This window comes from Trachypithecus francoisi, unplaced genomic scaffold, assembly GCF_009764315.1.
Source record: "Trachypithecus francoisi isolate TF-2019V2 unplaced genomic scaffold, Tfra_2.0 Lachesis_group0, whole genome shotgun sequence".
NCBI lineage: Eukaryota > Metazoa > Chordata > Mammalia > Primates > Cercopithecidae > Trachypithecus > Trachypithecus francoisi.
This window is the reverse complement of record NW_022681453.1, coordinates 168,975,472-168,998,251: the sequence shown is the minus strand read 5'-3', so window position 1 is coordinate 168,998,251 and position 22,780 is coordinate 168,975,472. Positions and strand designations below refer to the sequence as shown.

Sequence of the window (22,780 nt, the reverse complement as noted above, 5' to 3'; positions counted from 1 at the left end):
GAAGAACCAATGTGTTGAAAACTCTGACAACAATCCTATGACATGGACATTACTTTTATTCCGATTTTATAGACAGATTAAATTTCTGAAACCAAATTGTTGCTCTAATAAAATATATATGCTTTTCTCTGATTGCAAATATAACACTTGTTTATGACAGAAAACAAAACTAAGGACAAAAAGAAAAGCCATCTGTGATTGTATGGCTAACACCGTGTGTGTATACTCTCTATCTACTTTTTCTGTATGTATCTACATAATACGCTTAACAAATGGACTTGCCCTAAGAATAACATCTGTAACTTGTTTTTTCCATTAAGCAATATTTTTCCATGCCATTAAAGAGTCCTATGAAACATCAGCTTTAATAGCTGTGAAGTCTCACATTGTATGAAGAATCATTATATAATGGTTTCTTTTGTCTCTTAAAATAGGTATTTATGTCATTTCAAGTTTTTATTCTTATAAATGATGCTGTGATAAGCCACCTGATGATAATAATAATAATAGTTAATGTTTATTCAGTTTATGTGGAATGCATTGTGGTAGGCAATTTACAACTTTCAACTAATTTAATGCGTACCCAAATCCTATGAAATAGATACAATGAAAATGTTCCCTTTAGAAATGAAGTAAACTGAGACAAAAAGAAGTTAAACAATATGGTCAAGGTCACACATTCAGTAAACTACAGAACTAAACTTGAACTTGAGACATTTCAGTTCCAGAGCATACACATAACCACTGCACTCTATTTCTGACCCTGGCAGTATTTCTACAGATTGACAGAAAAGTCATAGTCCCCATCAGCATTATTTCCTTAGGATAAATTTTTAGAAGTGAAATTGCTCAGAACCTGACTCCAGATTTTATGCTTCTACACGAGAACCAGAGCTTCTTTTTATCCAAGCCTAATGTCCACCAACTTCAAGGTGCCCTAACAGAAGATCTGTAACTTTTCTGTTTCAGACTGCACACCACACTGCAGCCTGCAATGAGAAACAGAGAAAAAGCAATAGTCTAAGTAAAAGGGATTTCAACCCTGCCAGTCCCTCCTTCGTTTCTCTCCAGAGCTTTTGCCCAGGAAAGCTTAGCAAAAACAAAGAGGCTCCTGAAGTCCAAGTTTCACCATCAACCCCTTTTCATTCATAAAGTCCATGATCCTCAATGCATATTCTCTACATACATTCCCACAATCTAAACACAGACAGCAATGAATAGGCAGAAGAGAGGCATCAGTGGCTTCAGCTCAGTAGCTGGAAGCTTCCCGTGATGCCCAGGTGCTGCTTTTAAGGTGGCTGTGCCTCCTTCCCTTCTTGTGTGGTCTGATGAGGCCACTGAACAGATTAGGTAACAGATAATTTGACTACACTCGGGGAACTGAAGGAGTCCTATGAATCTGTACTGTTACGTGAGACACACAAAGTAGACCCTCCTGAGTGCCTGGGACTTGCACTAACCTGAAATCATGACTCACTAGACACCATTTTATCTCATTTTTCAAAAAGTATTTTTTTTTCTTGAGAGGGTGTTCAGACAGCAAGATGAAACAATTCATCTCTCTTACTTTTCCCAAGTTTCAAAGATAACCTAGAATCACACGTTTCTATTTTACCAAAGGAGGCTCTTGAGTACAATAAACTTTTTGTTATCTTATCTGGTCAAATGATAGAGGCTTTAGTGGGGAGTGATCAATTGAGTTATTCTATCTATCCTGCATAGAAGATTATTATTCTTTAAAGAAATACAATATAGAAAAATAAATCTAAAAATAGATGAAAGAAAAGGTAATCATTCCTTTTTCATTCAAAAGCCAAGTCTGAATGTTAAAGAGCTCCAAGGTCACCATTACAATCTTGAATTATGATTGCACAAGAAATTTCCAGCTGACAACTCAGGTTCCACCAATCTGTTTGAAAAATATCTGGTTGGAAACCAGGGATGCATTTGTAAAAACAGTGCTTAGGGCACAGGGCAGTTCAAACAAATATTTTTAACTCAAAATGTAGCTGAAGAAACATACTAATAATACTAGAGACTCATTATTTTTTTTTATAATTTTTTAATGCTTCTATCTAGAAAATGCATTTCAAATTGATAAACTGAAACACCAAGAACATGTCTTCCATATTCATGGCAGTTTAGGAACCTACACTTAATGTCCTTTATGGTAGAGCCTGGCTGGTGGAAGAGAGGCAATCTCATAGAGAATCTAGCAGTTGAAGTAAGCGATTATAGGAAGAGCTTGAGATTGAAACTCTTCGGTCAAAAGAAAAAAAGGGCAGGAGCAGAGGTTATATTGAATGAGTTGCAGCTACCACTGTAAGTGCCATGATAGCAGGTGGTTTCATCTACTTCACTCACTAGTGTATTCCCAGAAGTTAAAATGGTGCCTGGGGTACTGTAGATGTGTAATATGTAGTTATGAATGAATGAATGAATGAATGAATGCAGTAGTGATAAGAGGTGATGTGACACCAAGACAGAAGAAACTACGTGCAATAAATAATCTGTAAATCAGTCAGCCTGCTCCACATTAGAAGAGAAATGCTGGTTAGTAAAGAGTTCTTAAAAGAAAGGGGCACAAGAAAACTTTGGGAGGCGTTGTGTATGTTGATTACACTGATAGTAATGATGGTTTTACAGGTGTATGCACATGTCCAAACTCATCAACTTGTATACATTGAATGTGCACCATTTTGGTATATCAACTATACCCTAATAAACTATATAAATAAATAATATCACATTTCCATCAGAAAAAGAGTTACAATTGACAGAATATCAAATAACAGAGAGATGCTGTAACAATACAGGCACACAAGAAATTTGATCACAATGGTCTAATCTTCATGTGAATCAAGGAAATAATGCAAGTTCACAATTTTCTAAAGATGAGGAAATAAGCTCAGATATCAAGGATAGCAAAATTTATGTAGCTCAATGTTTCTCCACTAAAAAGATGAGAACCAGCACTTATAAGCCTGACTACCTGTGTCATTCTGGCTTGATGAAGACAGAGATAATGCATTATCATGTCTCCCTATGTAGAAGAAAGTAAAATAACATTACGGTCATCAAGTGGTCGTACATGTGAAAGTTAAGATACTATTGACAAAAAAGCAACAGAAACCACTACCTCTGAAAGCATGAAAACTAGAGTATTCTATTGAAGGGCAGAAAGCTGATGACACCTGATTAACCATGAAAGTCTGGCCAAAGTGTCATGTGTCATACATCTCAATGTGGTCTTTTACAATCAATTGAAGACAAAATTCACCCCTTTTCTTTAAAACTCCACAGAGCACCTGAATTCCTGAGCCTAAACCTATGTTACAAAAACTAACAACCTTTATAATATATTATCACCAAGACTTGGACTGTTTCTAAAATCCCAACTACTGAAGGAAATGTGTATCATCCCCTAAGTTTTCCTAAAATTGCATGATGGTCATTTGGTCATGGAACAAACCCATTAGCTCAGCCTATCTGCTTATTTAAGCTGTACAGGAGAGCACTGGGTTTTGGCTCAGAAGGTATCTGAGTAAGTGTCAGACATGGATGGGGCATAACTTTTCCTCAGACTACAAAGTGGGAATCAAGGAGTATGAAATATTCCTTGTATTTCATATTTCTTTATCCCAAGGATGATCATCACCCAGGGAAAACATTATCAGTCTGTGGAGACTCAGACAAAAGAGACGGTATAAATGCGTGAAGAGATGAGGGACTCAAAGAAAGTTAAAGATTTTGAATGAAAGGATGAGAGGCCAGGCCTAGAGCAATTTCCTGCACCAAAAGGGAAGTTGCTCTTTTCATAGAATGCTTGTAATTTGAACTTGGATAAAAAGAGACACACTAAAGTTGCCAAAGTATCCCAAGTCAAAAAAGTAGTCATAATTTCCTTCATAGGAATGGTAAGTAGAGGAGAGAAACACTAAAGAAATTAAATAAAATCTCTGATTTTACTTCAGTCACACCAGTGCCACTAAGTTAGCCACTCGCTAAGTGATTCAGTTTGGTGTTTCTGAGGTGCAATCCATTATTTAAATTATAATCTCTATATTCCAATTCAACACTTAGCTTCATACATCGTCTAGTCTCCAAGGGTCTTCTAATTAACGAAGACAAGCTTCATCAACATCATCGTCATCATCATCATCATCTAACCGGGAAAAAATTAACATGTCATATTATTTCTTTGAAGAATATCATTCTGGAAAACTATAATCCAGAATATGAAAACGTACTAATTTGATTTGTCATAGAAATGTTCTTTAAGATTCAAGATAAATCAGCAAATGCTTCCAAAGCTGACATTTAATCCATGAATTCAAATCATTTTCAAGATTTATGATCCATTAGAAAGACAGTTTCAATTTCCCTTGCCCTTGTGAGAGTCTAATGTATGGCTGGCACAAAACGCATTTACACTGCACACATTCCAGGACAACAGTATCATTTACTGATAAGGCTTTTCAAGTCTTAAAAAATGATGTTGCAAGTTATGTTCATTTTGATTTGTTTATCTGTAAATAGTAGATGAATGCTTCACTCTGGTGAAACTACCTAAAATACACAGATTAACAGATGTCCGTATAACAAAGATTGCCTACTAAAATTTACAAGAAATTTCCCACAATTATAATAATGATATCGTAAGTGGATGGGATTTCTAAGGACAGACTACATGTCATGTATAGCTATAAAATCAGACACAGAAAAAGATACACATTTAGATATAGGTAGAATAGAAAGTTACAGGTGATTTATTGAGGGGATAAGATGGCAGACAGCAGGCAGGCCTTGCAGCTCCTATTCAGACAGAGCAGCATGTGGAGACTCACACAGTGAACTTTTGCTCGGAGAACTACCACAGCAACATACCATGAAAGCTGAAAGAATCCGCAGACCCTTTGAAGGAAGTGGATCCCTGCTACAGGCTCACTGAGATGCCCAAAAACTGAGTCAGCTTGCTTTCTCAGAAGGGAAGCTGATGGTCTGGGGCAAGTTATCAGCCCTGGTCACCAGCTGCCTGTAAATAGACTGAGTGCTGTAGGGGGGACACAGTGGGAGTGAGACCGGCCTTTAGGACTACAGGCTGCATGGGATCAGGGTGAGGCCTGTGACGGCCAGCTTTCGCCTACTTCCCTGGTGACTTGCGTAACTCAGCAGAGGCAGCCATAATCTACCTGGGAACATAACTCCATTGGACTGGGAACCACTCCCCAATTCCCCACAGCAGCTGCAGCAAGCCCCGCCCAATGAGAGTCTGACCTGAGACATACCTATCTCTGCCCTCACCTGGTAGTCTTTCTCTACCCACCCTGGTTGCTGAAGACAAAAGACATCATCTCTTGGGAGTTCTATGGCCCTTCCCACTGCCTAAGAAACCTGAATATGTAACCCAGCAACCCTAGGGTGAGTTTGCTTCCTTCCTATAGTACCATAGCTGATGCACTCTTGAAAGCCCCACCTCCTGGCTGTAGGCCAACCAAAATAAAACCAGTGCACTAAACAAAAATACAACCAAGGTCCCTCACAGAGTCCACTTCACTCCCCTGCTACCTCCAGTGGAGCAGGTGCTGGTATCCACGGCTGAAAGACCTGAAGATGGATCACATCACAGGACTCTGCAGACACTCCCCAGTACCAGCCCAGGGCCAGTAGCTCTGCTGGGTGGCTAGAGTCAGAAGAGCAAAAACAATCGCTACAGTTCAGCTCTCAGAAAGCCCCATCCCTAGGGGAAGGGGGAGAACACCATATCAAGGGAACATTATGTGAGACAAAAGAATCTCAACAGCAGCCCTTGAGTCCCAGATCTTCCCTCTGACATAGTCTACCCAAATGAGAAGGAACTAGGAAAAGAAGTCTGGTAATAGGACAAAACAAGATTATTTAACAGTACGGAAGATTACACCAGCTCACCAGCAATGTATCCAAACCAAGATGAAATCTCTGAACTGCCAGAAAAAGAATTCAGAAAGTCAAGTATTAAGCTAATCAAGGAGGCACCAGAGAAAGGTGAACTCCAACTTAAAGAAATAAAAAACATGACACAGGATATGAAAGAAAAATTCTTCAGTGAAATAGACAGCATAAATGAAAAACTATCACAACTTCTTGAAATCAAGGACACACTTGCAAAATGCACTGGAAAGTCTCAGCACTATAATTGGACAAGCAGAAGAAAAAACTTCAGAGCTTGAAGATGAGGCTTTTGAATTAATCAAATCCACCAAAGACAAAGAAAAAAGAAATTACAAAATGAACAAAGCCTCCAAGAAGTTTGGGACTAGGTTAAGTGTTCAAACCTAAACATAATTGGTGTTCCTCAGGAAGAAGAGAAATCCAAAAGTCTAGAAACCATATTTGAGGGAAAATCAAGGAAAACTCTGGCCCTGCTAGAGATCTAGACATCCAAATACAAGAAGCTCAAAGAACACCTGGGAAATTCACTGCAGAAAGATCATCACCTAGACATATAGTCATCAAGTTATCTAACGTAAAGACAAAGGAAAAATTCTTAAGAGCTATGAGCAAAAGCACCAGGTAACCTATAAAGGAAAACCTATCAGAGTAACAGCAGATTTCTAGCAGAAACCCTACAAGCTAGAATGGTTTGGGGGTCCTATTTTTAGCCCCTTTAAACAAAAAAATTATCAGCAAAAATTTTGTATCTAGCAAAACTAAGCTTCATAAAAGATACAGTCTTTTTGAAACAAATGCTGAGAGAATTCACCACTATCAAGCTGGCATTACAAGAATGGCTAAAAGAATCTCTAAATTTTGAAACAAATCCTCAAAATACACCAAAATAGAACCTCCTTAAAGGATAAATCTCACAGGACGTATATAACAATAACACAATTAAAAAACAGTATTCAGGCAACAAATAGCATGATGAATAGAATAGCACCTCATATCTCAAAACTAATGTTGAATGTAAATGGCCTAAATGCTCTACTTAAATGATACAGAATGGCAGAACAGATAAGAATTCATCAACCAATTATCTACTGTATTCAAGAGACCCACCTAACACATAAGGACTCACATAAACTTAAGGCAAAGAAGTAGAAAAAGATATTCCACGAAAATGGACACCAAAAGTGAGCAGGAGTAACTATTCTTATATCAGGCAAAACAAACTTTAAAGCAACAACACTTGAAAAAGAAAAAGAAGGACATTTTATAATAATAAAAGGACTAGTCCAACAGTAAAATATCACAATTCTAAATACATATGCACCTAACACTGGAGCTCCAAAGTTTATAAAACAATTACTACTGGAACTAAGAAATTAGATAGATGGCAAAAGAATAATCGTGGGAGAATTTAATACTCCACTGACAGCACTAGACAGGTCATCAAGATAGAAAGTCAACAAAGAAACAATGGATTTTTTTAAACTATACCCTATGACAAATTGACTTAACAGATATTTACAGAACATTCTACTCAACCACTGCAGATTATACATTCTATTCATCAGCACATGAGGCATTCTCCAAGACAGACCATATAATGGGGCACAAAACAAGTCTCAGTAAATTTAAGAAAATCAAAACTATATCAAGTACTCTTTCAGACCACAGTGGAACAAAATTGGAAATTAACTCCAAAAGGAACCCTCAAAACCATGCAAATACATGGAAATTAAATAACCTGCCACTGAATATTCATTGAGAAAATAATAAAATCAAGATGGAAATTTAAAAATTCTTTGAACGATAACAATGACACAACCTATCAAAACCTCTGGGATACAGCAAAAGCAGTGATAAGAGGACAGTTCAGAGTATTAAATGTCTACCTCAAAAAGTCTGAAAGAGCACAAAACACTAGCTAATCGAATCCAACAGCATATCAAAAGGATAATCCACCGTGATCAAGTTGGTTTCATACCAGGGATGCAGGGATGATTTAACATCCACAAGTTAATAAATGTGATACACCACATAAACAGAATTAAAAACAAAAATCACCAGATCATCTCAATAGATGCAGAAAAAGCATTTGACAAAATCCAGCATCCTGTATGGTAAAAACCCTTAGCAAAATTGGCATAGAATGGACATAACTTAAGGTAATAAAAACCATCTATGAAAACACACAGCCAACATTATACTGAATGGGGAAAAGTTGAAAGCACTGTCCCTGAGAACTGAATCAAGACAAGGATGCCCATTTTCACCACTTCTATTCAACACAGTACTGGAAGTCCTAGTCAGAGCAATCAGGCAAGAGAAAGAAATAAAGGGCATTCAAATTGGTAAAGAAGAAGTCAAACTGTCGCTGCTTGTTTATGATATGATTGTATACCTAGAAAACCCTAAAGACTCATCTAATAAGCTCCTAAAGCTGGTAGATGAATTCAGCACAGTTTTAGGATACAAAATTAATGTAGATAAATCACGAGCTCTACTACATACCAACAGCAAACAAGCTGAGAATCAAATCAAGAACTCAACCCCTTTTACAATAACAATTACAATAGCAAAAAACAAAATAAAATACTTAGGAATACACCTAGCGAAGGAGGTCAAAAGTCTCTACAAGTAAAACTACAAATTATTGCTGAATGAAATAATAAATGACACAAACAAATGGAAACACAATCCATGCTCAGGGATGGGTAGAATGAATATTGTGAAAATGGCCATACTGCCAAATGCAATCTACAAATTCAATGCAATCGCCATCAAAATAACCACCATCATTCTTCACAGAACTAGAAAAAAAATCCTAAAATTCATATAGAACCAAAAAAGAGCTCACATAGTCAAAGCAAGACTAAGCAAAAAGAAAAAAATGGAGACAACCCATTGCTCAACTTCCAACTATACTACCAGGCTATAGTTACCAAAACAGCATGGTACTGGTATAAAAACAGGCACATTCACCAATGGAACAGAATAGAGGGGTAAACAAGAAATAAAGCCAAATACTTACAGCCAACTGATCTTTGACAAAACAAACAGAAACATACAGTGGGAAAATGATGCCCTATTCAACAAATGGTGCTGAGATAATTGGCAAGTCACATGAAGGAGGAATCTTGATCTTCATCTCTCACCTTATACAACAAAAATCAGCTAAAAATGGATCAAAAACCTAAATCTGAGACCCGAAACCATAAAAATTCTATAGGATAACATTGGAAAAACCCTTTTAGACATTGGCTTAGGCAAAGACTTCATTATCAAGAACCCAAAAGCAAATGCAACAAACAAAGATAAATAGATGGGACTTAATTAAACTAAAAAGCTTCTGCAAAGCAAAAGAAATAATGGCATTTGCAGCAACCTGGATAAAATTGAAGACTATTATTCTAAATGAAGTAACTCAGAAATGGAAAACCAAACATCAGATAGTCTCACTCATATGTGGGAGCTAAGCTATAAGGATGCAAAGGTATAAGAATGATACATTGGACTTTGGGAACTCAGGGAAAGGGTGGGAGTCGGGTGAGGAATAAAAGATTACACATTGGGTACAGTGTACACTGCTTGCATGATGGGTGCACCAAAATCATACAAGTCACCACTAAAGAACTTAGTCATGTAACCAAATACCACCCGTTCCCCAAAAACCTATTGAAATAAAAAAAAAATTAAAAGTCATGCCACATAAACTCATGAAATGGTGTGATCAACCCTATGCCATTTTTCTTTTTTCCCCTTTTCTTTACTCTATGTTTTAAACAAAATAATTTCACCCATCAAAAATATCAGCAAAAGATACCAGACTCTCAAGAAGTTCTCAAAGCACATTAAGCCAAACTTAAAATTCAGAGTCAACATCAATGAATGTAATATCTATTAAAGAAGGTGCTCCTCTTTTCCAGTAATTCAGGTTTTCAATCAAAAAACTGATAAAATTCCACACACACTATACTAGAAAAATTACATAGTATTAGAATATCTATGTTTTTCATTATACATATGATAAAAAGAAATTCCAAAGAGGGAAGTTATTTCCTCAAGGTCATAACATAGTTGTTAAGATTTGTGACTGCCCCAACCTGAGTATTAATCAGCAAAAGCAAAAGTAGATGTTCTTCAGCTTCATGAGCTAATATCAGATCATTAACTTGTCTGTCACCACCCAAACATGTCATTTCAACAACTGTATTAGTTACTTATTGCAGAAGTGACATACCATCATTCTCCTGTACACTATTGGTCACACAGTCCGATGCTGATACAATGGGAAGGGGGGCACAAAAGGGTGTGAATATTAGAGAACATTAGATACAATGGAAGGGATTCAAAAGGTTGTGAATACAGGCAGAAGCCGTTAGAGGTCATCTTGGAAACTGGCGACCACAATAAACATCTCAAAACCCAGGGGATTTTCTCATACGTGGAAAGACTTTTAGCAAATCTCACTTTCTTGATCCACAGATCACTCAGAACCCTTCTTGAAAAACACTTTCAACACTCTCCTAGAATCAATCTGATTGCCTCATAATTGATAGAATAAGAACAGCATCCATTCTGGATGCATCATTCATATTTTTATTTACTAAATGGCATATTACTATATACCAGGAAGTCTCCTGGGGACTGAGAATACAATAGTGAAGAAAGTGTCATTTCTGCTGTAAAACCATTTGAGAATAGAGATATAGAAAACTGGATGGGGAGGAGAGAGAGGGAATAGAAGAAGAAGAAAAGAATAAAGAAGGTCAAAGAAACAATGGGAAAGAGGAAGAATGAGGTAAGACAGGGAAGGAAAATGGAGTGGAGATAGAAACCAATACTGATGGGAAATAAATTCAATTATGAAAATATTTGCTACATTAAAATACTGAAGTTTGAAAAGAAAGTAGGAAGATTTTTGCTTAACATATGTCTCCATATGCTCAATATATAGTTCATTAACTAAATTTAGAAACTGTGTCTAAACGTATGCCTTTCTAATATGCAAAAAACTCACACCTCAATTCAGAGGTTCTCAAGTCTTTTAGTAAAGACACTGACAAAAGCGCCAGACCCTCTTTTCCAAAAGATAATTAAAAATGTGTGCATACACATATACACAGACACAAATTTCATAGTCCATGGGTCTAAAGTTAGGAACTCCCAATCTTAAAAATAGTAAGTAACACTTTAAACTGTTGTCCATGTTAGCTGTCTTTGTGAATATTCAGGATATACTCTAGTGCAAGACTTGCTGGATCTTTATGAAATGAAATGTTTCACCAAGATAAGGCAGAATATTAGGGGATTTTGCTCCTTAGAGTATTTTTTCAGTCTGACAAGTCTCAGTCTGAATGGAAGAACTTAGCATCACAAAGACAGGAGTAAAGAGCCTCATGTCAGGGCTGGGCATGGTGGTTCAGGCCTGTAACCTCAGCACTTTGGGAGGCTGAGGCCAGTGGATCATCTGAGGTCAGGAGTTCGAGACCAGCCTGACCAACATGGAGAAACCTTGTCTCTACTAAAAATACAAAATTAGCTGGGCATGGTGGTGCACGCTGTAATTCCAGCTACTTGGGAGGCTGAGGCAGGAGAATTCCTTGAACCTGCAGGCGGAGGTTACAGTGAGCCGAGATGGCGCCATTGCACTCCCGCCTGGGCAACAAGAGCGAAACTCCATCAAAAAAATAAAAAGAAAAAGCCTCATGCCCAAAGACAAGCTCAGGTCTAAGTTAACCAATCCAGATGTAAGAGCCAAGTAGTCCCATTTCTTCATTTTACAGATGAGAAAAGTGAACACCCAGTGACTGACAAGGATATGGTGACCTAAAATCCAACACTGAGCAAACTCTCAGGACCTAAGAAACCTTGGTCCATATTGCAGGAGACTTATCCATAAGTGTCAAGATCAGACTTGGTAAACTAATGTTAAACCCTCCACTCCAGAAGGGGTGAACTCAGATTACTAAGTGAACTCAGATTTGCTTGACTTGATGTCTCAGTCAAGCAGGCTGAGGAGCGGACCTTGGATCAAGCAAAGGAGAGGGTATAAGATCAGGCAGACAGTTATTGGGGCATCTCCTAGTAGGCAATTCTGTGACTCATTTAATAGTCTGAATTTCCTCCCTTTCAGAAGGCACTACAACAAATTTACTATGCAGTACAGTGATTTTATACTTTGAGACAAATGGAAGCTTGAGTTTGAAAGCCAATTCTCCCTTGGAAATATAATTGAAATTCTCCAATATGCCTATAATCCTGGTATGCTCCCATTTAAATCTGGTACTTATGCCTAGAAAACTTAGCAAATGCTATCAAAAGCAGGTGAGCAAATTACTCCTATTACTATCTCTAACACTAATTAGTTAGAACTTGTGGAGGCACCGTGTCAGAGCTTTGCCAGACAGCAATGCCTAGTTACATAAAACCATCCCTGAAAACATGCACTGCTGCTGGAACAGTTGTAGATTGATGTTGAAGAAAGCTATGGTGTAATATCAGGTTACTTTCCATAAGCTTTGCACGAAATCTTCTAAGTATAAACCAGCTGTAGAATGCTTAGTGCTCCACCAGGATTTTGAGGGGCTAGGGAGGGAGCACTTACCTTTTCCCCATTCCTCTTCAACTCTTCATGGTTAAAAAAAAAGAAGAAGGGCCGGGCGCGGTGGCTCAAGCCTGTAATCCCAGCACTTTGGGAGGCCGAGACGGGCGGATCACGAGGTCAGGAGATCGAGACCATACTGGCTAACACGGTGAAACCCCATCTCTACTAAAAATACAAAAAAACTAGCCGGGCGAAGTGGCGGGCGCCTGTAGTCCCAGCTACTCGGGAGGCTGAGGCAGGAGAATGGCGTGAACCCGGGAGGCGGAGCTTGCAGTGAGCTGAGATCCGGCCACTGCACTCCAGTCCGGGCGACAGAGCGAGACTCCGCCTCAAAAAAAAAAAAAAAAAAAAAAAAAGAAGAAGAAAGAAAGGAAAAGAAAGAGAGAGCGAGACTCTAAGAGTTTAAAACCCATTCACCAGCTTTTATGCCTTATCACAAGTTTAAAAAAAAAAAAAAGGTATAGGTATAGCTTCTCAAAATAATGCCAAATTGGCTGGTGTTCTCCCTTTCCATTGAATTCTTCCTACTAGTTTGATGTCTGTCTGCATTTTATTTTCTGAAATTCCCAGTGACCTTTTGCAAAGGCAAATGGGTCATAGAGCATGTCAGGCAGGATTGCACTGTGCTGACCTGTTGAGAGTCAATGAACCCAGCACTACATTTTTCTACTTTGTTCTTTGAGCTGAAATAAATGCCATAAAACATTTGATTTAAGACGTTAGTATATATATGGTAAGGCATCAGGTTCAAAATATGCAAAATAAAAAATTTCTACAGTTTATGTTAGTTCAAGTAAATTCCCAAAATGTCACTAGATACAGTAGAAAACTGATGAAATGGATAAGAAAGCAATAAATTTGATTCACGGAAATCTAAAGTGCATGTAGCTTATTTTTGTTGCCGTATGGTTTTCTATTTATGAATCTACTACAATTGATTTATCCAGTTCCTTCCCATTTGGAGCAACTGTGAAAAATATTATTATAAATATTCTTGCACAAGAATCTTGATTTACATATATCCCAGTGTTTCTATATTATATACAGAAGAGAGGAATTTCTGGTATATTACCCAGCATTATGCCAGGGGGATTTTCCAAAATGGTTGTACTGAAGTTTGCACCTATCAGTAGTATATAAAAATTCTTACTGCTTTTAATACATAATGTAGATGACAGGTCGATGGGTGCAGCAAACAACCATGGCATGTGTATACCTATGTAACAAGGTGCACGTTCTGCACATGTATCCCAGAACTTAAAGCATAATACTAATAACAATAAAATGAGCTTATTCTGAAGTCCTTGCATCTTCATTACAGAAAGGGGCAAATACATGGCCACAGACTTGGCAAGTCCTGCTTACTGCTGTGCTTGTGTCTGCGCATGGATGCCCCCAAACAGAGGACAGACAGTAAACAGGACAGTCTTCCTATGAAATTACACAATTTACCCACCAAAAAAAAAAAAATTCTTACTGCTCTTTATCCTCACACATAGTGTTGCTCCATTTTTTTTTTTAATCTGGTGGATGTATTACATAGTGGTTTTCATTTGCATGTTCCTGATTATAAATGAGGTGGTATATTTTTAAATATAAGTTTTAACCAATGCATTTCCTTCTTTTTGAAATGTCCCTTTAAGTCTTTTTCCAATTTGCCTATTGAGCTGTTTCTTTTTCCTGTTGATTTATATCTACTCAAAACCACATGAAGGAATTTCATAGCTATAATACTGAACAAAAACCATCAAAATACAAAATAATATAAATATGTTTCCATTTGTATATAGTTCAAAAACAGGCAAAAAAAAATGGACTATTTTGTTTACTAAGGCACAAAAGGTTGTGATGATACTTTTTAAAGCAAGGAAATAATTCCTACAAAATTCATGGGAGGTTCCTTCTGACTCTAAATAGGTGGTACTTAGGAGAAATAGACTCTGTTTCCTGAGTTGTCATGGTTCTAATATTTGGTCATGAAATCTGCCAGTGCCCTGGCTCTTGAACACTGAAAATAAATCTAATAAAAACTTCTATTTAGGCTGGTCGTGGTGACCACACCTGTAATCCCAGCACTTTGGGAGGCTGAAGCAGGCAGATCACGAGGTCAAGAGATCAAGACCATCCTGACCAACATGGCGAAACCTTGCCTCTACTAAAAATACAAAAGTTAGCTGGGCATGATGACATGCACCTGTAGTCCCAGCTACTCAGGAGGCTGAGGCAAAAAATTGCTTGAAGCCAGGAGATGGAGGTTACAGTGAGGCAAGATTGTGCCACTGCACTCCAGCCTGATGACAGAGTGAGATTCTGTCTGAAAAAAAAAAAAGGAAAAATAAAAAGAAAAAAAAAGAAAACAACAAATTAAAAAACCAGCTGGTATGGTGGCACATGCCAGTAGTTCCAGCTACTTGGGAGGCTGAGGCAGGAGAATCACTTGAACCCGGGAGGCAGAGGTTGCAGTGATCCAGGATTGCGCCACTGCACTCCAGCCTGGGTGACAGAGTGACACTCCATCGGCAAAAAATAAAAAATAACAGAAGAATTTTCATATGATTATGTGTAGATAAGTAACAAAAAGAATGGGAAACAGCAAATAAGGAGTAAGGAGTTTCCCTTTATTTTTACAATGACAAATATTTTTCTAGTTTAAAATACACACTCAATTATATAATTTACACACTTACTTGAGAAGGCTTATACATATCACTGAATGTCTACTTTTCTCTCCCCACAGTCCAGTAGGATGGGAGGAAAATGTGAAGCAGATTTGGAGTATGTTGATTTGAGCTTCATGTATACAATTTAGTGCAACTTTAAACTGGAATATAGGGTAATCTCTACAGCAATCACTAAGAAAACTATTTTTAAAACATATACAAAGAAATATATGCACACTACAGATAAGGAAAAATGTAACACTGAAATTATTTCAGTAACCCACGGAAAGGTAAGAAGAGAGAAAGAGAGAAACAAAAACAAGACAAATAAGACAATAAAGTGGCAGCCTTAAATCCTGACATCAAAATTACATTAAATATGAAGGGTTTAAAGATACCAATTAAAATATAAATGCTTTATATTAAAAAAACAGAAATTACCAGAACATAGTTCAAAAATGAGTCAGCTATCTGCTGTCTACAAGAAATTCATTTCAAATATACTGATAAAGGTAGGTAAAAAGTAAATAGAAGAAAAATATATATACCATGAAAACACCAATCACAAAAAAGCTGTATAGCTATATGAATAGCAGATAAAGTAGACAGAGAAAAGAAAGTAAATTACTAAATACAGAAGGGAACACTACATAATGATAAAAGACTTACTATACCCCCCAAAAAAGAAATCTTTAATGTATCAAATTTAAAAACTTCAACAATCAAGATAAAAAGGATGATAACAAGACAACTTACAACTTTTGAGCAGCTAATACATACTGCTAATAAGTGTTAGATCCTGTTTCATACACTTTACATCTATTATCTCATTTAATCTTCACCAAAAGAAAAGCAATTACATTATTATCTCTATTCTGTATACAACAAAATTAAGGGCTCTAAAGAGTTAAGCATCTTGCTCAAGGTCACACAGTTAGCAATCCTTAGGCCAAATTCCTTTTACTCTTCATTTTGCCTCTACCAAGATTTATCTCTAAACACTTCAAAAATAAACAGTGCGATCATCATATCTAACACTGCTGTCCAATATCTACTCTTCTTGGTCATAAAGACAGTATTTTTAGTGGTGAACAATCACCGAATTCTAAATACGTCATAGAAATAAACCAGCTCTAGAAAACATCAGTAAATACAAAATAGCCTGGAGCTGGAAGCAGTTAATTATGGGAAAGTTGGGAGTCACATCATGGCCACAGTGAACTCAACAGTATGAAGGCTGCCATGTAAGTTTGGGAAAGCAGGGCCCTGCATAAATCCAGGGATTCCATTAACATACAGACTAAATTAGACTATCATATAAAAGGCACCCCTGGAATCATAGTACACAGCATGCCCTGCCATTGAAAGAACACATTCCTCAACACATCACAGCCTTGAGCACATCACATCCCCCCATATGCCTCCACTTCCTGGGCCCGACACAAACACATCACAGCCTTGAGCACATCACATCCCCCCCATATGCCTGCCCGACACAAACACATTAAGAAAAATACCCGGAGAAGCTCCAATAAGGTTACAACCGTTTGTAAAAGCGCAGGAACCGATAAGAAGGCTGCTAAAAGCATAACTTAACATTAACATGTAAACCAATTGTAATGCTGTAGCCTAGACAAATGCCTTGTTCCTCTGTAACCTGACAAGTCCTGTTTACCTCAAGCTATAAAAAGCAAGCGCACGCATTGTTTGGGGCCCTCTTGAATGCTGTGTTACGGAGGGACCAAGTTCGAACTTGCATTAAAGATCCTTGCCGCTTGGCTTTGACTCTGGACTCTGGTGGTTTTCTTCGGTGAATAAACGGTCTGGGCATAACACCATTTATGGTATTTCTGACAGTAATTATACTGTCTGAAAGTAATAAACTCTGCTAAGAATCTCTTGGCATTCAGAATACCCACCCACCTGGATCAGCAGCCTGAACTTCCCTTCGCAGAGACTGTAGTGAAGTGAGGATCTCTTTGCTCCATGCCCGGGCATATCTCCAGCATTTGGAGCACCTGCTCATGTGGATTAGCAGCCTGAGTCTCCCCACCCTTCCTGTGCAGAGATTGTGGTGCAGCAGGACCCTCTATGCTCCACGCCCAAGAAGATCTGCAGGCATCTGGAACACCCATTCCTCTGGAACAGGAGTTTAGGCTGCCCCACCCTCATGCAGAGACTTGAAGCCAAAGAGATTTCCTATTTCCCCAGCTCCATGCCTATGTACACTTAAGAGAACTTGGTGGCTACTCACTGGACCTCCTTCTTAGTGCTAGTGGTTGTGCTTGCCATCGGGGAACCTGCAGGCAGGCCTGCCTAATCTGGCCCTCCCTATCTTCATCCCCTCCTACAGGGTTTATCAGGGAGCTCAGACCACTGTTCACTTCACGGGTCAGCCCACTGCCTGAAGCTGGCTCTCAACAGAGAGCGTCTCCCAGTAAACAAAGATCCAGTATATACTCATCCACACCGGCCACAGCTAGTTCTTATCTATAAGCGCCATCTACTGGCCTATAGGTCAAGCTGCACAGCCCAATATAAAACCTGCTGACAGAAGTGCACAGGACTGTAGAAGCAAAGCCAAAAGACTCTACCCAACATTCTCTACAGTCACACCCCATAGGCAAAAAGGAAAAGGAGGGAAAGAAAACAATAACGTTACAAGGAAAGAAAGACACATGAAAATAATTACATAAATTGGAAGTGCCAGTGTCTCCAGATGAGAAGGAACAAGGGCAAGAGTTCTGTCATCATGAAAAATCTGAATATTGTGACATCACCAAAGAATCACATCAGCTCTGCAGCAGTGGTCCCTAAAGAAAATGAAAACTCAAAAATGACAGAAAATGTGAAGCATGGATTGCAAGGAAACTTAATGAGACACAAGACAAAGTTAAAAACCAACACAGAGAAACTTCTCAATGATTCAGGAAAAGAAGGAAAAGCTAAGCATCTAAAAAAGAAAAGCATTAGAGCTTCTGGAATTGAAAAAACTCAGAGCTTAAACTGGTTCTTCAAACTGGCACATTCAGTCAAAATTTTTTTGAAAATTTTAAAACAATGAAACCTAAGACTTACTGGCATACCTGTGAGAGAAGGAGAAAAAGTAAACAAACTGGAATACATATCTAAGGCAATAATCCAACAAAATTTATTTTATCTTGCTATAGAGGTAGACATCCAAACACAAGAAACTGAGAGAACACCTATGATATACAATGCAAAGCAAACATCACAAAGGCATATAGATACCAGACTGTCCGAGGTCAAAGCTAAAGAAGAAATCTTAAAGGCAGCTAGACAAAATGGTCAGATCACATACAAGGGGAACCCCGTCAGACTAACAATGGTCTTCTCAGCAGAAACCTGACAGCCAGAATAGACTAGAGGCCTATTCTCAGCATCCCTAAAGAAAATAAATTCTAACCAAGAATTTCATTTCTCCCCAAAATAAGCGTCATAAGAGAAGTAGAAATAAAATCTGTTTCAGACAAGCAAATGCTAAGGGGATTCATTACCACTACACCAGCCTCATAAGAGATTCTTAAGGGAGTTCTAAACATGGAAATGAAAGAAAGATACTTGCTACCACAAAAACAAATTTACGTACATGCTCCTATTATGGAAACAGAAAATAAAAACAGATCAGGGGTCACCATTCTTATATCAGCCAAAACAGACTTTAAACCAAGAGTAAAAACAGATAAAGAAATGTAATATATAATGATAAAGGGTTCAATACAACAAAAAGACTTAGTAATTCTAAATACATATGCACCAAACGTTGGTAGACCCAGATTCATAAAACAAGTACTTTTAGACCTTCGAAAGTATTTACATGGCCACATAATAATAGTGTGGAATTTCAACATCCCACTGACAGGATTGGACAGATCATTGAGGCAGAAAACTGACAAGGAAACTCTGGACCTAAATTCAACACTTGCACAACTGGACCTAACAGACATCTAAAAAGTAGCACACACACCTTAGAAAGACCTCAATTTAACAATCTAATAGTAGATCCAGAGCAATTTGGAAAACAAGAACAAAATAATCCCAAAGCTAGCAGAAGAAAACAAATAACTATAATTGGAGTAAGAATGAACAAAATTGAGAGGCAAAAATTCATGCAAAGGATGAAATAAAACAAAAGTGGGTTCTCTGAAAGAAAAAATAAACAAGATCAATTAACCACTAGCTAGATTAACACAGAAAAAATGAGAGAAAACCCAAACATGCAGAATCAGAAATAACGACTGATCTCACAGAAATACAAAGGATTCTCAGAAACTATTATGAACCCTTCTATTCACACAAATTAGAAAATCTAGAGGAAATGGACAAATTCCTGGAAACACACAACCTGCAAAGACTAAATTGAAAAGAACTTGAAACCCCGAACATATCAACATTGACTTCAGAAATTAAATCAGTAATAAAAAGCCTACCAAATATAATAAAGCCCTTGACCAGATGGATTCACAGCCAAAATATACAAACATACAAAGAAGAGCTGGTAAGAATATTGCTGAAACTATTCTAAACAATTATAAAGGAGGGACTCCACCCTAACTAATTCTATGAAGCCAGAATCACCCTGATAGCAAGATCTGGCAAAGACACAACACAAAAAGAAAAATATAGACCAGTATTCATGATGAATATAGATGCGAAAATCCCCCACAAAATACTAGCAAACAAAATCCAGCAGCACGTCAAAAAGTTAATTCACCATAATGAAGTAGGCCTTATTTCTTGCATACAAAGTTGGTTCAACATAATTAAATCGATAAATGTGATTCACCATATATATAAAACTAAAAACAAAAACCATATAATATCCCAATACATAAAGAAAATGTTTTCAATAAAAGCTAACATATTTTCATGATAATTCTCAACAAACTAAGCAATGAAGGAACATAATTCAAAATAATAACAGCCATCTATGACAAAACCTTAGCCAACATCATACTGAGTAGGAAAGCTGGAAGATTTCTCCCTTGAGAACTGGCAGAAGACAGGGATGTCCTCTCTCACCATTCCTATTCAACATAGCACTGTAAGTGATGGCAAGAGCAATCACGCACCAGAAAAAAAGGCATCCAAATAAGAAAAGAAAAAGTCAAACTATGTCTCTTCACTAACGATGTAATCCTATACCTAGAAAATCCTCAAGACTGCCAAAAGGCTCCTGGAACTGATAAACATCTTCAATAAAGTTCCAGGATACAAAATCAACGTACGAAAGTCAGTAGCATTTCTATGTGCCAATAACATTCAAGTTGAGAGCCAAATTAAGAATGCAATTATATTTATAATAGCCACCAAAAAATAATAAAATATCTAGAAATACACCTAACGAAATAGGTGAAAGATCTCTACAATGGGAACTTAAAAACATTGCTGAAAGAAATCAGAGATGATATAAATAAATGGAAAAACATTCCACACTTACGAATTGGAAGAATCAATATTGCTAAAATGGCCATACTGCCCAAAGCATCTACAAACTTAACAATATCCCTATTAAACTAACAACATCAATTTTCAAATAATTAGAAATAACTATTCTAAAATTCATACAGAACCAAAAAAGAGGTCAAATAGCCAACACAATCCTACACAAAAAGAACAAACCCAGATTCATCACATTACCTGAATTTAAACTATATTGTACTATAAGGCTACAGTAACCAAAGCAACCTAATACAAAGAGACACATATAGAACAAAGAAAGAGAATAGAGAAATGAGAAATAAAGCCACACACATACAGCCATCGGATATTCAACAAACCTGTCAAAGATAAACAATGAAAAAAGGATTCCCTGTCCAATAAATGGTACTCTAACTGCTTAGCCATATGCAAAAGAATGAAACTGGACCTCTACCTTTCACCGTACACAAAAATTAATTCAGATTGATTGAAGATTTAAATGGAAGACCTCAAACTGTAAAAATCCTATAAGAAAACTTAGAAAATATCCTTCTGGATATTTATTTAGCAAAGAATTTATGATATTTAGCAAAGAATTTATGATTAAGTCCTCAAAAGCAGTTGTAATGAAAACAAAAATTGACAAGTGGGATCTAATTAAACTAAAGAGCTTCTGCACAGCAAAAGAAACTATCACCAGAGAAAAGAGACAACCTACACAATGGGATAAAATATTTGCAAACGCTGCATCTGACAAAGGTCTAATTTCCAGAATCTATAAGGAACTTAATTCAACAAGCAAAAGAATAATAACCCTAATAAAAATGGGTAAAGGGCATGAACAGACACTTCTCAAAAGAAGACATGCAGATGACTGATACACATATGAATATCACTAATCATCAAAGAAAGGGGAATCAAAACCACAATGAGTTACACTAGTCAGAATGACTATTACTGAAAAGTCAAAAAATAACAGATGCTAGCAAGGTTGTGGAGAAAGGGAAATGCTTATATACTGTGGAAATATAAACTAGTGCATCCATTATGGAAAGCAGTTTGAAATTTTCTCAAAGAACTGAAAATAGAATTACCGTTTGACCTAGTCATCCCATTACTGGGTATATACCAAAAGAAAATAAATCCTTCTACCAAAGACACTTACACTTGTATGTTCACTGCAGCACTACTCACAATAGCAAATATACGGATCCAACCTAGGTGCCCATCAACAGTGGCATTAGATAATGAAAATATGGTGCATGGAATACTACACAGCTGTGAAAAAGAATGTAGTACCCACCTCAGCAGCACATATACTATTAATAACATTGGAACAACACAGAGAAGGTTAGCATGGCCTCTGTGTGAGGATGACATGAACATTTGTAAAGCACTGCATATTTTTTATAACACAATTGAAAGTATGAACAGCAGAGTATACTAATCTGAGGAAAAAACGAATCTCAGAGCTTGATGACCAGTTCTTTGAAACAACTCAGACCAAAATAAAGAAAAAAGTATTTAAAAAATGAATAAAACCTATCCAGCCAAATTAAGTTTCATAAGTAAAGGAGAGATAAAATCCTTTCTAGACAAGAACATGGTAAGGCAATTTATTACCACCAAAATGGCCTGAGAAAAGGTGCTTAAGAGAGTGCTAAATATGGTAAAAAGAAGACCATTACAGGCCACCACAAAAACACAATTAAGTACATAGAGCACTGACACTATAAAGCAACTACACAGTCAAGTGTACATAACAGCCAGTTAACAGTATGATAACAAGATCAAATCCACCAATATCAACATTAACATTGAATATAAATGGACCATACACCCCACTTAAAAGGCAGAGTGTCAAGTGAATAACGAAGCAAGACCCAACTGTATGATGTCTTCAAGAGATCCATCTTACATGCAAGGACACTCATAGGCTCACAGTAAAGAGCTGGAGAAAAATCTGTCTAGCAAATGGAGAACAAAAAAAGACAGCAATGGTTGCTACTCTTATTTCAGAAAAAATAATCTTTAAACCAACAATGATCAAAAAGGACAAAGAATGGCATGGCGTTACATGACAAAGCATTCAATTCAACAAGAAGACTTAATAATCTTAAATATATATGCACTCAACACTGGAGAA

The 22,780-nt window shown here is 37.2% G+C and overlaps 1 pseudogene; it reads left to right on the top strand.

The window, feature by feature from the left end:
- The first annotated feature begins 21,944 nt into the window (after positions 1-21,944).
- LOC117084608 lies at positions 21,945-22,042 on the top strand (annotated as a pseudogene).
- The last annotated feature ends 738 nt before the right edge of the window (positions 22,043-22,780 follow it).